This window comes from Sorex araneus, chromosome 10, assembly GCF_027595985.1.
Source record: "Sorex araneus isolate mSorAra2 chromosome 10, mSorAra2.pri, whole genome shotgun sequence".
NCBI lineage: Eukaryota > Metazoa > Chordata > Mammalia > Eulipotyphla > Soricidae > Sorex > Sorex araneus.
Window position 1 is genome coordinate 56,286,617 of NC_073311.1, and position 18,247 is coordinate 56,304,863.

Below are 18,247 nucleotides of genomic sequence, written 5' to 3' on the forward strand. Positions count from 1 at the left end.
AATAAGTGGCTCTCCTCGCCTTCTCTTCCACTCCCGTGGCAGGCGCCTCCACCCTGCTCCGTCCCCGACCCCCGTTGGTTGGCTTTGGGACAAGCCCTGATAGGATCTTGTCTGACACATGTTAACAGCCACCACACTCCCCGCCAGAAGGACTTTTCTTCAACACAAGTCTTATCTTTCCATTTTCTTGAACGACAGCCCAGGCCTCCGAGTGAGGTCCAAGCTCGTTAGCAGCCCACGAAGGTTTTAGGACTTGGCGCCTAGTGGTTCAGCTTCTTTTCTCACGGTTCTTCAGTATCCCAAACATGCCTCTCACACGGGTGCTTTTCCTTAGGAGCTCTTCTCAAGCTCCAGTCCCCTGTTCTTCCCTTTCCGGTTGATTGATCACTACCTTCCCTTCCATTTGTCATGACTACTTCCTCCATCCTTTTTCTCCCGTTCGTCCATGTGCAAGGGGCTGTGGTGACATAAAGCTAATCAACAGAGACCAGCCCTCAGGAGTCCAGTGTCTGGGGACTTTGGTGGGGATGTAACAGCTAGGAAAGTGAAGTGGGTCATTGCCGCTGGGACTCCGAGGAGGGAAACAAAAGCATTTTTAAATTTTTTAGCATCTCTTTTGCTTGTTTGATTTGTGGCCATACTTGATGGTGCTCAAGGCTTACTCTGGCTCTTCACTCAGGGACCACTCACTCCTGACAGTGCTCAGGGGACCTTCGGGGGTACCAGGCACTGAACCGAGGTGACTCACAAGCAAGGCAAGCAAGTACCTTACCAGCTGTGCTAGCTCTCTGGCCCTTTTTGGCATCTTTTCTTTACAAAAAATTAAAAGCCATAGCCAGCAACTGATTTAATAGTGTTTGATTTATTCTCCAAATGCTTTACCATATTTTTAAAAAAGGTAATCACCGTGAGATACGCAGTTCCAAAGCTGTTAATGATGGGGTTTCTGTCGTGCAACGTTGCAAAACCCATCCTTCTGCCAGAGTACATTTCCCACCACCAAGGTCCTCTCATGTTGTTCCTTTACCTACTTTCAGCACACAGGCATCCTTCTTCTCCTTCCCCTTCTCCTTTTCCTTCTCCTTCTCCTCCTCCTCCTCCTCCTTCTCCTTCTCCTCCTCCTCCTCCTCCTCCTGCTCGTCCTCCTCCTCCTCATTCCTCCTCCTCCTCCTCCTACTTCTTCTCCTTCTTCTCCTTCTCCTCCTTCTTCTTCTAAAACAGGTTTTACTTGGAAGGTTTTTTGGAGGGGGAGAGAGTGAGGGAGTGGGGGAGAGAGAGAGAGAGAGAGAGAGAGAGAGAGAGAGAGAGAGAGACGCACTCTCTTGAGTGCAAGAGAAAACGCGGCCTTCTCCAAGGGCAGAGAGAGCCCCTACACACATCCCAGCATTAAACATGAAAGCATGAAAGTCCACATCTCAAGAGGGGAGATGCAGGCGACACACGTGCTCATGTGCTCAGGCACTGCATGTGCTTGGTCACATGGGCACAAGCAACACATGGGCTGGGCAGCATATGCGCCTACAGTTCTTACCCAGAATGATTGTTTCCAACTATCATTGTCATTCTGTCATTCTCTATCCTAACTGCCTTCTCCCTAGCACATGTTTTACTTGAAGTTTAGTGCCAACAGAAGCCATAACTTAATGCAACAAAGGCATTGTTATATCATCCTGCATACACTAATGTATCTACTTCCTTTTTTTTCTTTTACTATTTTCATGTGTCAACATTTGACAGATTTGTAGAACTTTATGCTTTTTCTCTGGTTCCTAATTTTCATAAAAGTCTTTATAAAGATCCTATGTGTTCTTGGGCTTTTTGTGCAGTAACCCAGCATGAATAAACCATTTCCTTTGTTTCGCTTTTTCCATTTCAAGTACTCACTGTGGGGTCAGAGTGATAGAACAGCAGGTTGGGCCTTGCCTTGCATGTAGCCAAGCCAGATTAGATTCCTGGAACCCCATATGGTCCCCCCAGCACTGCCAAGAGTGACCCCTGAGTGCAGCACCAAGAGTAATACCTGAGCTCAGCGGGGTGTGGCTCAAAAACCAAAATAAATAAAGTACTTCCTGAAATACTGCAGTGACATTCACATTTCTCTATTTGTCATCTCCAATAGCCAGTACATTTGCTGTACGGCTGGTATTATAATACCACAATTACATGACACCAGAACATCTCTTTTGAAATTATTATTTCCATTTTTCAAAGTTAAAGGTTAAGGGTTCTTTATATTCAGAACTTATGCCTTCCAATTGGGTTACAGAGTACAGTGTCAACATGAATGAAATAACTTATCTTTCTTTAGAAAACCTATTTAAATACATGGTTAACAATGTCTTCTCATCCCTACTCTTCATAACACAGATTTCATGACAAACCAGAGGCATATTTCAGTCATAAGCAAATGTCAGCAGTTAGCACACGTCCAGTGTAGGAGCTTGAGGAAGGTTCCATGTAGGAAGGAACATATGACGGAGCTTGGAGCTGAGACGGAGGCTTTGGAAGCACACACAGACTGAGAAGATAAAAGCAAGCTTGAGTAAAGCTCCTTAAGGTAGGAAACTTCAGAACAGAACTGCATCCTTCTGTTACTTTCGAAGACACTAACAGTGTGTATCAGAGGATTGCTTGGAGAAAAAATTGAGAAGTCACATTGGTTAGATCCAAAATCCCTTGAAGAAGAATATACAAAAAGTTCCCTTTATATGACATTATGACATTGGAAGTCATTAGACTAGATGTGGGTTTTTTTTTTTCTTTTTGGGTCACACCCGGCAATGCACAGGGGTTACTCCTGGCTCTGCACTCAGGAACTACTCCTGGCAGTGCTCAGGGGACTATATGGGATGCTGGGATTCGAACCCGGGTTGGCCGTGTGCAAGGCAGACGCCCTACCCACTGTGCTATTGCTCCAGTCCCCCCTTTTATTTTTTTAGAATTGAAATAATACAATCACACCTGCCTTTCAAACAAGATGAATCTGCACGCAGCACTTTAGAGCGTGAGGGGCGTCTTGCAGAGTTCAGCAGTGCAGATCCTGAAGCTAAAAGTGACCGAGTCCGGGCTGGAGAAACTGCAGGAAGGTGTTAAGCACAGGATGTGCCCACAGGACGCTGGTTCAGCTGCGCCGTGGCTCAGAGCATTGCCAGGAGGGACTCCCACCCCAGTCACCCCTCAGTGGAGAGCTGGGAGTAGCGCTTCAGCATCTCTGGGTGTGGTCCCAGCCATGAACAAACAGAATGAGTCTTTGCTGCAGGCAGCAAAGCCGGGAGCCCATAGGTGGGAGGAAGGGGAGGTGGGGCGAGTGGGATTTGGAGGGCAGAAGGCAGCAAGAAGGGGTGTTTGCAAGCTGGGGTTACGGCAAGACTGACACGCTCTATCTGGAAAGAGCCAGTTCATGGCTCTGAGGTGGCAGGCTTGGGGGAGGTGGCAGGGACACTGTCCCACAGGATTCTCACTATGGGGAAAGCAGAAAATTACGCTCCAGGCCCAGTGCTGGACTTCAAAGTCCGCCCCACCCCCTGAATGAGCTGAGGCCCCGAATCTCCCAGGCGGCTTCTGGCCAAGGAGTAGGTGCTGTGAAATGCTCAGCACAGCAGCCCGCAAAGACAAAGGAGTCCCTTCCCGGCCGACGGTGCGGCAAGGGTGTCCATCCAGCCCCTCTGCCCGGATGAATCTTCCCTCGACTGCATTGCGGGCCATACGGCTCCGGCCCAAACCGCCTTCCTCCCCATCTTCTCTCCATCCTCGGACCAGACTTGCACAGAGGCTGCGCTGTGAGCCAGCCCTGCCCAGCTAGTTCACAGCAACTACAAAATCTGTCTCGGTCTCCGTGGTCCGAGAGGCTGTTTTCAGAACACCACAGAGTAGCACGACGACTTCACAAGTAACGCTCAGTAGGCCTTGTGCCAATATAATTGCGAAAAGGAAGCCACGGTTTAAAAATCTTACGATGGAGCCGGAGAGATAAAACAGTGGGCTGGGTGCTGCTTTGCATGTGGCGGTCCCAGGTTCATCCCCCAACACCCCATGGAGTCCCCTGAACCCTGCCAGAAGTGATTCCTGCGCACAGAGCCAGGAGTAAACTCTGAGTACCATCAGGTGTGTCCCAAAACAAACAAAAAAACCCTCATGGGTCGAGATATTCGCCCCATTAAATATGTCAGAGTTACAAAACACTGAGTTTGAACCCCAAATACGAACGGTCTGTGATGTGATGCTGATTCCTCCGGATTCGTATATTTTTATTTTCCAATAACTCTGAAAGCACAGCTCCACTTATGCTGTTCTTTAGTGACCTCCAGCCACTTCTTTTTTAAAATTTTTTTTTTGTTTTTTGGGTCATATCCGGCGATGCACAGGGGTCACTCCTGGCTCTGCACTCAGGAATTACTCCTGGCGGTGCTCAGGGGACCATATGAGATGCTGGGATTCGAACCCGGGTCGGCCGAGTGCAAGGCAAACGCCCTACCCGCTGTGCTATCACTTCAGCCCCTCCAGCCACTTCTTAACAACTTTTGGTGCAGGGCTGGAGATATGGCCCAGTGGGCTGAGCGCAAATGAGGGAGGCCTGGGTTCAAGTCCTGTAGCATAGAGAGACATCCCAGAGCACAACGTCTGGTGTCACCCCAAACAAATAGTATTAATGTTTTAATGTTAAAAATACTAATGATATATTTACACACATAGTTAAGATAGCACTGTAGCATTTTATCCCGTTGTCCATAAATTTGCTCAAGCGGGCACCAGTAACGTCTCCATTGTGAGACTTGTTGCTACTGTTCATGGCATATCGAATATGTCATGGGTAGCTTGCCAGGCTCTGCCATAATAGGTAAGATAATGCATGGAAAAATATATGACTAAGCCCCCCCCATAATAAATTCAAAATAAATCCCCAAAGCTGCAATTATTATTTTTTTTGGGGGGTCACACCTAGTGATGGTCAGGAGTTACTCCTGGCTCTGCACTCAGGAATTACTCCTGGTGGTGCTTGGGGGACCATATGGGATGCCAGGGATCGAACCTGGGTCGGCAGCGTGCAAGGCAAAGACCCTACTCGCTGTACTATTGCTGTGGCCCCAGTTGCAATTATTTGTATATATAAAGACATTAAGACAATCTGATGATCCACTGCAGCATATTATAATAAGTTTAGCAATCTCTGAAGGCTGGGTAACAAACCCAGGAACTCATCCACTCCCTAACACCTTAAGGCCCCAGCTGGAAGCCTTATTTTGTTGTAAGCAGTGATAAAGTTAAGCTACCTTAAAGCCGTTTCAAAAGAAAATCCAGGCTCTTTAGAGATGTGTGGCTTAGGACCAATCAAAACAGAATCACCTAATCAATGTTATAGTGAAGGTAGCGTCTGAGTCACTAAAGCAATTATGGTTTTCAGGCTTATTGATGTGAGTCTGAAAAGTCAATGCAATGGAACAATTACTGGTTTGGTAACCAAAGTTATGGCCGTGCATTGCTTAAGATGTTAGGATTAAACTTTAGCGATGTGGGTTTCTTCCCAGCTTTAGCGATACTCTGGGTTTCTTCCCGGCTCTGCGCTCTGGAATCACAGCTAGCTGAGATAACAGGATGATATGGGGTACCAGGGATCACTCTTGTGTTGGTGATGGGAGGGCCCGACTTGCTGAACTTGCTCTCCCACCCAATGTGAGAATTAAACTTTAAAGAAAATGCAGTGTGGGCAAGCCTTTTTTACTCTAGGAATTTGTGTTTCTTCACATTCTTAGGAATTGTTTACTCTCCCTTTTGTGGCAGACTGGTTTAGTAATTGAGTATGTAGTTAATTCTGCCTCTGTTGGATGCCTTTGACTCCGGAGATTAAGGAACAATGTTAACAGAAACATCTGCTGACCTTCTGAAAGGGAGCCAGTGAATTTGGCGTTTCCCTTGGTCAGACAAGTCCTGGGATCACAGCCCAGTCCTGAGCTAAACCGAAGGACAGTAAGATTAATTCCGGCATCTATAAAAAGAATGGCGCCATGGGAGAAATGCTAGGCTGAAAAAAAAATAATAACCTCTGCTTTTTTTCACAGTAAAAAATGAATGAAAGTGCTAAGGAAGTTTGTAAGAATGGTTGTAAGCATATAGAAATAGTCGAAACGAAGGAGTGAATATTACATGGAGAATTCGGGTCATATAAAATATCTGGAATATATAAAATATCTGGAAAAATGACCAGATATTTGGTCTAGAGTTGCCCAAAGTTACTAATGAAGTACAATTACTAATGAAGTATTTAATCCTCATTTTTGGAAACAATGCATCCCTCATGGTTATTTTGAATTTACCTCTTTGTAGAATTTTAAATTTCAATTCTTTCCAAGTGTTATTTCAGGGAGGAGAGGGATAATGATCTCAAACTCAGCAGTCCTCAAGGATCACTCCTGCCAGTGCTCAGGGACCATTTGTGGTGTCAGGGATCACCAAGGGTCTGCTACATGCAAGGCAGGTGCTTTAAGCCCTGTACTATCTCTGACACTCCAGGTTTAAGAAAAAAATGGTTGTTGTTACCTTGGGCCTTTACCCAGTGGTGTTGAGGGAGTGTGTCAGGGACTGAACCCCGAGCTCCCACATACAAAGAATGTTCTCTAGCCCTGTGAGCTATGCCCCCAGCTATGCCCCCACTTGTGTTTAAACCCTCTAGGTAGTCAACCAACAGAACAACACGCCTTCAGAGATACTGTACTATGAGCTCTGCTTCAGGCTCTACAATGGTCAGCACATCCCCATTTCTTCTGCCACTGAATTGATCTTGATGATACTATTAGCTCCGTTGAGTACAGAGCTAATATTATATAAATAATATAATATTGTATAAATAGTAATCAATACACACGCACTTCAGTTACACATCAATCCCTCTGTCCCTGTCTTGCTCTCTAACACTCAAACCACTACAATTGAGTCCCGGATCCAGCCACCTCAGTTAGGCAACTAATAATTGTCTTTCAATTTTCATATATTCTCAAATATAATTGTAATCTCTGTGTTACTGTTGTACCAAAGTGCATATGGTTTGTTTCTCAGCTATCCTGATAAACTCTTAAAAGGTAGGTTTAATATGTATCCCATATGAAATAAATTAATCTTTATCTTGATTCTGTAATAAATAATTTTCCACACACTTTTTAAAAAATTTTGTTTCATTTTGGGGGGCCATACCTAGTGGTACTAAGGGAAAATCCCGCACTCGAGAATTACTCAAGGTGGGTCTTGGGGGACCATTTGGGATGCCGGAGATTGAACCTGGGTCAGCCATGTGCAAGACAAGTCGGGAGCCACTCCCAGTGATACTGGGCCACTCAGGGCAGTGGTTCCATGCTAGGGCCCAAGGCCCAGGTGCTGACCCAGCCATGTGACCCACATGGATTGGGAATGAGCCTGCTCAGCCACTGTTATCTCTCAGTTCTTTCCAGTGGCTTCTTCATTCCACCACTTCCTCAGCCGCTTCTTTTCCTGCCAACACTGCAGATTGTTGGGCCGGGAGCGGGTAAGGCACTTATCTTGTACATGGCTGATTCCAATTCAATCTCTGCTACCACATATGATTCCCTGAGCACCTGCAGAAGTGTTCCTTGAGGGGTTGGAGCAATAGCACAGTGTGTACGGCGTTTGCCTTGCACGTGGCCAACCCGGGTTCGATTCCCAGCATCCCTCCCAGCATCCCATATGGTCCCCTGAGCACCTCCAGGAGTAATTCCTGAGTGCAAGGCCAGGAGTAACCCCTGTGCATTGCTGGATGTGACCCAAAAAGCATAAGAAATAAAAAAGGAGTGTTTCTTGAGCACAGCCATATGTAGCCCCCAAACAAACAAAGGAAACAAAAAAAGAACCCCATCTACAAAAACCCTGCTCTTAACCTAGCCCTCAAATATCAGGGTTCCCTGAGACTTTTCTCTATCTAGGTCTTTTCTTCACATGGTTCTCACTTCAGACATTATCTCCTCTTCCGCAGCTTCATCTTCCCCATCAATGTACAAGTTCATTGTTGTTATTTTTGTTTGTTTGGGGCAGCATCTGGCAGTGCTTAGGGTTTACTCTTAGCTCTGTGCTCAGGCATCACTCTTGCTCTGTACTCAGGCCATCATATATGGAGTGTCAGGGATGGGACAGGGGTTGACCAAGTACAAGCAAACACCTTAATCCCTGTGCTCTCTAGCCCTCATGAGGACATTTCAAAGTATGATATCAAGCTGGAGAGACAGTACAGCAGGTAGGACACTTGCCTTGCATGTGGCTGACCCAGGTTCAACCCCCAGCATCCCATATGGTCCCCTGAGCCCTGCCAGGAATAATTCCTGAGTGTAGAGCCAGGAGTAACTCCTGAACATCATCACTGGGTATGACTCAAAAAAAAAAATAGGGATCAGAGCTATAGTACAGTGGGTAAGGTATTTGCCTTGCACACAGCCGATCCAGGTTTGATCCCCAGCATTCCATGTGGTTCCTGACATTCCATATGGTCCCCTGCTGTGCACTGTCAGGAGTGATTCCCGAGTGATCCCTGAGTGCAGAGCCAGGAGTAACCTCTGAGAATCACTGGATATTGCCCAAAAAGAATAACAATAACAAAATTCAAACAAACGAAAATCAACCATAACGTCAGATTTCAGTTAGGCAGAGTGAGAACATTAGGGTTTCCAACGATACTCTCTGCAGAGGAAATGCCTACTTCCTGGGTGTTTCCTGATTCGTATTTTTACAGGGACCCAAAGGAGAGCACTTTCCCCAAATCACAAGTGTAACTTTCCGGTCACGGTATCAGTGATCTGCCGCAGCATCACAAACCAAGCCAGAACCAAGCCAGAACCTACGTACGGGCTTAGAACACAATGAATGATTCCACTCACAAAGCTGGGCAGCTCATTTCTGCCCTGTGCCGTGACGAGAGTGGCGGCTGCAGGGGTGACAGACCATCCACGCTTTCAGTGTGTCTTATTCATGCTTGTGTCGGACAACTCGGTTCTGGCTGTCAGCTGAGAGCTTGGCTGTGGCCAGGGGCTTCGATTCCTCTTTGCAGAGGTCTTGCCAGCACTTTCTTGGGTTTCTTCACAGCACAAAGGACCAATGGTGAAATATCAAGAAAAAAAGAAGTGAATATGGGTGGTATTTTATTACCTTTATTTGAAAAAAGTCACAATGACCAGTCCCGGGTCAAAGGTCTACCCTTCGAGGAGTGAAAGGGTCTTGGAGAGAAATTGCATTTAGAAAAGATGACATGCTTCAGTGACTAGTATCTAGTCAGTATCTATCTGTTAATTCAGCATTATTACTTAATTCAAAAGACAATCCACATGACTCTGAGTGAGGCAGCTTTTTATCTCTCCTCAAATGTTTAAAGGGAATAGGAAATCACTTTCATACATTATATGGTGAAGTTATTATTTAGTATAATTTATTCATATATTACATGGACATACAGTATGGTATAATAATATGCACCACACCATATTGTGACACATATGTTTTACATTTATATAATAATGTATCTAATTTATTTCATCTCATGCATTATAGAATCAAATGAACTCAACACCGTGTGTAGGTAAAATGCCGACTAGACAGGCAAATCTAAGCTACTTCAGTGTGTGTCATTAGTTTTTCTTTGTCCTTAAGGAGGAAAGAAAGTAAAACAAGAAAACAAAAACTCCACAGCAATTTTTTGAAAGGAAATGATCAAATAGACAATTTTACTCAGTCATGGCCTTTCTGCCGAGACAATGGATTTTTAGAAGTGGGTATCAATTTTCTAGAATATGAACTGTGATCCTCAATTTATTTCTGCTAGGAAAATAACTTTTAAAATACTGGAAACAATCACAGTTAATACTGCAATAAGCTTAAAGCAGAGACCTGCAAAATTAATACTCAATGTGTCATTTTTAAATTGGATCTAGGCTTAGTTCTAAGATTTTTGATATAGTCTCAGTATTACTACTAAAATGTAGCAGAAAAGAGCTTCCAGGATCATCCACCAGAAGCAGAAAGTGAAAAACAAATTCACACGAGAGAGTCTTACATCTCCAGGGCCAATGCATTGCTCTTCCATAAAAGAAAAAGGTAAAAATATGCACCTGCTTTATTTTATTTCCTTTAAAATGCTAATTATATAAACTACCCTTTTGTCTTCCTGAGAAAGATCTGCCTCAGTATAAAGCCCACATATTCACTGTCACTGTCACTGTCATCCCGTTGTTCATCAATTTGTTCAAGCGGGCACCAGTAACGTCTCTCAATGTGAGACTTATTGTTACTGTTTTTGGCATATCCAATACACCACGGGTAGCTTGCCAGGCTCTGCTGTGCGGGCGCAATACTCTCGGTAGCTTGCCAGGCTCTCCGAGAGGGGCGGAGGAATCGAACATGGGTCGGCTTCGTGAAAGGCAAACGCCCTACCGCTGTGCTATCGCTTCAGCCCAATATCTCGCGTCGCCCACATATTAGGTTTCGAATAAAGGCATCAAATACTCTCTGCTGTGGTCTCTTCTATGGGTATCATTTCCACCTGTTATGGAACCAGGTCCATATTATGGACCTCTCGTTGGCTCTAAGGATTTAATAGATGTGCTCTTTTTAGCTTGATTTCCTGGGGAATTGGGCAGGGGCATGGAGAGGGCAGTATCTATGTCTGGTGGTGCCTAGGCCTTCCTTCTGGCTCAGGGACCCCCTCCTTGAAGGGCTCGGGGGACCATAAGAGGGTGTGGGGGATAAGAACCTGGACTAGGAACCTACAAGGAAAGTGCTCTACCCGCTGGACTACTGCCCCAGGCCCCTAGGAAAGGAATTTTCATAAGGGCCAGGCCTAGCCTGGGCTCCAGCACCTGTATACAGTTTATGTCCCCATATCCCTGCCTTATGCCCAACCTCAGGCCTGATCAGTGATTCGTTCTGCATTGGGGGTCACAGTCTGCCCTGTTCCCCTACTGGGTGGGAGACAGCAGGCGAGAGTGGGCTATGCAGAGTCCACTCTGCCTCCACCATTCTGAAATGAACTTGTAACACTAAAAAAATAATTATTTAAGTTAATCAAATGATTTACCTGTCATGTAGGCATACCTGTTGTGTAGGATTCAGCACGATCAACCATATCCACAAGGTGACCAAACTCACTGAAGTGGTTAAGAGGATGAAGGACCTCCGACTCTGGGCACATCTTTTTAATTCCACCATTCTTCCTGCACTAATGTACGCCTCAGAGACCTGGGCCCTACACAAACAGGATGAGAACGCTATTCGGGTATCCCAAAGAGGAATCGAAATAGCTATGCTAGGAGTATCATGTCTCACTCAAGTGAGAGAAGGAATCTGGAGTTCCAACCTCCGTCGATGGTCAAGAATCAGGGACGCTGTCTCGTTTGCCAAAACATCAAAAATCAGATGGGCCGCACATGTAATATGATTCAGAGATGACCGCCTGACTAGAGCTGTTACCGACTGGATTCCACGGAACATCAAAAGACCGAGTGGGGACTGGAGCGGTAGGGCGTTTGCCTTGCACGTGGCCGACCCGGGTTCTAATCCCAGCATCCCATATAGTCCCCTGAGCACCGCCAGGGGTAATTCCTGAGTGCAGAGCCAGGAGTAACCCCTGTGCATCACCGGGTGTAACCCAAAAACCAAAAAAAAAAAAAAAGACTGCGTGGCTTCTCACCAACGAGATGGTCAGACTTCTTCGTCAAAACCCTGAATGAATGGTTTGAGGCTCTTCCTGTTCCTGGAGCGAGCAGATATCATTAGGCTACACTAGCACGAGACAGGGACAAACGGAGACATTAGTGGTGCCCACTCGAGCAAATCGAGGATCAACGGGAAGACAAGTGATATAAGTGATACAAGTTGTGTAGGCATATGCATTTATTTTGGGCTATTGATTTTGGGTGAAAGAAATAAAATTTCAGAAAAAAACAGTAAATCAATGTAATTAAGATACACAGTTAATAACTTCATCATCATCATCATCATCATCATCATCATCTATCATCATCTCATCATCATCATCATCATCATCATCATCCCGTTGATCGTCGAATTTCTCGAGTGGTCTCAGTAACATCTCCATTTGTCCAGGCCCTGAGATTTTAGAAGCCTCTCTCTACTCATCCTTCCAGTGATGCCGTATTGGAGGCTCTTTCAGGGTCAGAGGAATGAGACCCAGCTCGTTACTGGTTTTGGCATATTAATACACCATGGGGACCTTGCGAGGCTCTCCCATGTGGGCAGGAAACTCCCAGTAGTTTGCCAGGTTCTTCCAGAGGGAGAAGTAGGCTATAAGATATCGCACAGGGGCTGGAGCGATAGCACAGCGGGTAGGGCGTTTGCCTTGCACTCGGCTGACCCGGGTTCGAATCCCAGCATCCCATAAGGTCCCCTGAGCACCGCCAGGGGTGATTCCTGAGTGAAGAGCCAGGAGTGACCCCTGTGCATCGCCGGGTGTGACCCAAAAACCAAAAAAAAAAAAAAAGATATCGCACAACCTCTTCGCGCTTCCGGGAGCTGGCTTTTAAGTCTCTTTTAAGTCTCTGGATGCTGGCTGTTGACAGGATTACACGGCCCTGGGGACAGTCCCTGGGTGTGACCGCCTAGCTACTGGGAGATGGGATTTCTGGGCGGAGGAGGCCCAGTCCTGATCCGAGCAACCTTGGAGGGCTCAGCCCCGGGTCCCACACACCTGGGTTCCTCTGCCGGTTCCTTCATGCGTGAGGCTCGTCCGAACGTGTGGAGAGGGGCCTTGAGCATGGCTGTGGCTGGGCTCCGGAGGTCTTCGGCCACCAGGAGCTCTGCTCGGGGTGGGGAGGGAAGCTGGAGCCCATCCCCTCCAAGGAGGCCCCGGGGAAGACAGCCAGGCACGTGCAAGAGACTCTCTGCCTTAAACATTCTTTTGTTTAATAACAAACATTCTTTATTTTTTTTTGCTGGGGGTGGGGTGGGGATACACCTGGCTGTGCTCTGGCTGACTCCTAGATCAGTGGTTAGGGATCAATCCTGGCAATCTTGTCTTGTATTGACCCAGTGTGGTCCAGGTGTAAGGCAAGCACCTTTCTCACTTTACTCTCTCTCTGGCCCGACTTACACATTTTTTTTTTGTTTTGGGGTCATACTCAGAGGTGCTCAGGAGTTACTCCTGGCTGTGTGCTCAGAGGTCACTCCCAGCAGTGCTTGGGGGTATGGTATGCTGGGGACTGAACCAATGCAGGGCATACAGTAAGTAAGCCCCACTTACTGCAGTATCTTCCCAGCCCCAACTTGGACATTCTTTAGCGAGGAAAGCTCTGACATCTCCTTCATAGGCTGTGCTCAGGGTTGTTTTCCAGCCCCGTATTCGGGGTTTACTGCTGGCAGTTTTCAGGGGACCAAATGCGGTGCCGGAGATTAAACCTAGGTCAGCCACTGCAATGCAAGTGCCTTAATCCATATACTATCTCTCTGGCCCATCTTTCCTATTTTTAAGTGCTTATATTATGTGCCTTTATTTGGGGAATGATATTATGAATCATTATTCTGTGGTGGATATAGTTCAGATAAAACATGAGACCAAAATTATAAGTAAAAGAGAATAAAACATAGCTAACTAGTTTATTAACTTTTTATGAGCATAACATCCTTTAAGAATGAGTTCAGGGGCCAGAGTGATAGGATGTACAGTGGCTAGGGAGTGAAGGAGCTTGCGTTGGGTGTGGTAGACTGTAGATTTGATCCCAACACTGCATATGGTTCCTTGAACCCCGTCAATGGTAATTCCTAAGCACAGAGCCAGGAGTGAGCCTTGAGCACCACCAGGTGTGGTCCAAAACCACAAAGAGACAATGAATTCAGATGCTGAAATAAACTATAGTGAAACCCAAGCCGATCTTTATTGTGAAATGAGACTAACGGCTGGTGTTAGCAAGACTCAGAGCGGGCAATTCCTGTACATCCGTGAGCAGTGTCTCACACAAGCCCAAGTCAGGAAGTCACTGAACTATACTTGGATGTCACCTCAATTACAAAGTCCTTCATTTTCTTTACCTGATTCTGGACTGGAGCGATAGCACAGTGGGTAGGGCTTTTGTTTTGCACGCAGCCGACCCAGGTTTGATTCCTCTGTCCCTCTCAGAGAGCCAGGCAAGCTACCGAGAGTATTCCGCCCACACAGCAGAGCCTGGAAAGCGCCCCGGGGCTTTTTTGATATGCCAAAAACAGTAACAAGTCTCACATGGATACATTACTGGTGCCTGCTTGAGCAAATTGATGAACAAGGATGACAGTGCTACAGTGCTACAATTCTTCCTGTGAGTGAGTTACTAACTTGCCTCTTTGTCCTCATTGGACTCTGGGGAGAAGAGGGCAAGGATCAAGTGTCTTGACCTTATTTTTCTCTTAATATTCTCTCAGAATACCTATCACCAGGTTTCGCACACTGTATGATAAACAGATGCTCTTAGGCGGAAGTGCTACATTTCTTCTCATCCTCAAGGTTTCACATCAGTTGTCAGTTTTGTTCATCAATTCTAATGAAACCTCTCTCTTCTACCTCTTTCAAATTGCTCTATTACGTTTCTTTCTCTTAATATTGGAAGAAATGATTTAACTCTCACACGTGCTATTGATCACGCATGTCTTCGGATAATCTCGGCACTTGTTCACCACTGGACCCCTGGCCTGTACAGTACCAATTAAGTACTGAGGAAGCATTTCTCAGGGTTGGGTTATGAAATGGTAATAGAAGCAACGTTCCCTGAGCCAGCAGGATAGCACAGCAGGTAGGGGATTGCTTTGCATGAGGCCAATCAGGGTTGGATCCTTGCCACCACATATGGACCCCAGAGCCCTGCCAGGACTAAGCCCTGAGCACAGAGCTGGAATAAGCCCTGAGCATCCCCGGGGTGGCCCCCAAGTTAAAGGAACTAATGTGCCCCATTGTTTCTTGTTTGAAGAACTGGTAAAATTGGTACCGATTTTTGAAGTGTTTAAAAGGTGATACTCAGGAACATCTGTGAGATTTTGCCACTGCCTCTGTCGTGTCCATCCCCAGCGACTGGAGCTCAGAGAGACCCCCACGTGCACAGTCCAAGCGCACCCCCCCTAAACCAGTCATGTATGAGGAAGGAAAGCCTCAAGCAGTTGATGAAGTCACAAATGAGGCAGAATTAGGAGGCCACAACCGCACCTGGAGGCATCAGACGAGATTTGCTCACACAGAAGGGGCTGCTGAACAGTAGTCCTGAGGTAAGCGTATATACCTCCTCAGGACAGGCAACTGAAGCCTTCCAGAATCACCAGAGAACAGCAAGCACACTCCACTCTCTAATGATGTGATACAGGTTTGGAATGACTTTTTTTTTTAATAAGGAGAAAACTGGTCTTCCATCTGGCTCATCCTCAAAGTTCCGTCTGGGTCCGGTGAATGACCCAGAGAGGGTCTTTGACAAGCGATCGCGTTTAGTGCTAAAGATCATCCCAAACAAGGGGTTCTTGTTCTTGGTTCCTATTGAAGATTATGGGAAGCCTGACCAACTATCTGACATATGGCATATATTACAACTTGGAAAGAGACAAAATGCTTTTGAGCACAACTCTATGACTTCAGTGTTAAAGAAATTACACGGTCTGTGCCACAGTGCAAAAATATCAACTCGGTTTTCTCATTAATTAACAATGTTACTTGGACCAAAAATTTTGACTTCTTTTAGACTGGTGAACCGGTGTGTGTGTCGGGGGGGGGGGTGGTGGAAGAGGAGGTGAGAGGAAAGAGGGAGCTCTAGCCCCAATCTCCAAAAACACTTCCTAGGACACAGTAGCACTAAAGAACTGATTTTCTGATAGATCATAATTGTGTGTTTCTCTGACTGCATCATCAGACTCTAAGCAAAGGTCTATTTCAGTGTTCCACAAATGCTCTTTGACTGGGTAAGAGGAAATGTTTTGAAAAGAAATCTACAGTCTCATTTATTTTGAAATTCATGTTACACTCACACCAAATAGCAATTAAAAGGCACAGATGGCGCTATTTTTTAAGTTTGAACTGATGAGAAAAAATAATGGAAAAGCAACCGATATTCATTTTAAACACTGACTTTTAGTGTTTAAAATTAAAATTATGCCTTGGAATGTCCTAATGATTGAGGATATTTAATTCTCTAAAACTGAACCCGCATTTCTTGGGTTGCTGTGAAACTTAGACTCCCTGCCCTCTTAGCTGAATTCTCTTTTTCTCCACCACTCCTATAGGCAGCAGATAAAGAGAAACATTCAGCCTCCTAGAATGGCCTGGCATTCACAAGAGCTGAGGGCTGTGCTTTAAGAGGATTAAGGGCACAAAGAAGATAATAATGAACTGCAGAGGACCCACGAAAACTGCACCAGCAAGAGCAGCAAGAGGAGTTTCTCTTAACCAGCCGGTGAGTCCCTGAAATACCAACGGCTCAAACCTCCAAGCCCATTTGCAGTCTGAAGTGTTCACTTCAATTAAAAGGAAAAATGTTTAACCATTTAACCTTAAACACAATGCAAAGAAAGTAAACGATAATAATTTTCAAAAAATAATAAAAATTTTAGATGAAAATTGACATCGGTAGGTAGTTTACAACAAAACACACTTTTTATTTTTGCTCATGTCCTTCACACCATCACAATAGTAACAGAACTCAGAATAATGAAACTTCACAAGAGAAACTGATGAGAATGCAGAGGTTTTAGACTCCACCAAGACAAACCCTTATATAGGATACCTCCTAGGTGAAAACTGTTGGAGCTTCACTGTCACTGTCATCACGCTGCTCATCGATTTGCTTGAGCAGGCACCAGTAACATCTCCAGGTGAGACTTGTTACTGTTTTTGGCATATCGAATACGCCACGGGTAGCTTGCCAGGCTCTGCCATGCGGGCGAGATACTCTTGGTAGCTTGCCGAGCTCTCTGAGAGTGGTGGAGGAATCAAACACGGGTTGACAGCATGAAAGGCGAACGTCCTACCAATTTCTTTAAAATTTTTTTATTAGTGAATCACTGTGAGGTAGTTACAAACTTATGAACTTTCGTGTTTGCATTTCAGTCAGATAGTGATCGTTTACCCATCCCTCCACCAGTGCCCATTCTCCTTTACCACAATGTTCCCAGTATCCCTCCCACCACCCCCACTCCATCCCCCACCACCCCACCCTGCCTCTGCGGCAGGGCATTCCCTTTTGTTCTCTCTTCTTTTGGATGTTGTAGTTTGCAATAGAGGAATTGAATGGCCATCATGTTTGGGCTATAGTCTACTTTCAGCACGAAGCTTTCAACCCGAATGAGTCCTCCCAACATCCTCTACTTGGTGGTTTCTTCTCTCTCACAGCTTCCTTTTTGAGCTTTCTGTCTTCAAAATTTTTTATAAAGATTTTATGTTGTGGGTTAAAATTCTTAGTAATTACAGTGTGCATATATATAGGTGGTTATTTGGTTGTTGTTTGTTTTTGTTTGGGGTACACCTGGTGGTACTCAAGAGTTACTCCTGGTAATGCGTAGAGGACCCTATGGAATGCTGGGGATCAGATCTGGGGGAGCTGTGTGCAAAGCAAGTACTCTACCCAGTGTATTATTGCTATGCCCCCCACCCCTTCTTTAATATATATAGTACATCATGCTCAGCTCTTAAATTAGACTTTAGATATGTACCTCACATATTCAAAAGCAAAATACCACTTGATCTGACAGAAAAACATCTCTGACTCTATCACATTTGACTCACTTCCTGAATTCTGTGTATTGTAAATTGAAAACGTAATGCCAGGTGGATAAGTCATCCTCTAATTAAAATGAAGCTGAGAGAAGAGAGAGAGAGGAGTCAGTTTTTGTCATGCAGCTCAGCAAAGAAAGGAATAGAGGAAGAGAAAACAACTGATTTGAGATGTTTTGATAATTGTAATGAGTTAGAGGCCAAGAGCAGTGAAAAACAAAAATGCAAGTGTCCCTTCTCTTGGTGGACGTCAACAGCCAGGGCTGAAGGAAAGGAGATTCTGCCAACCTTGAGTGATGACAACTGATGACAAAAAGCGGAACTTGAATGCAACTGGAGGGTATCGTGTTGAGCAAAATAAACCTGTGGGAGAAAGACAAGAAGAAGGACAGATGGCCACACTCATCTATGGTTCATAGGGAAACAACGCCAGGCCCTGTTGGCAGGGGGCGGGCAGAGAGGCCCAGCAGCCCCCACTCCTGATCCCCCCCCCCCCCCCCCCCCCCGTGTATGAACGGCCCAGCTCCATAG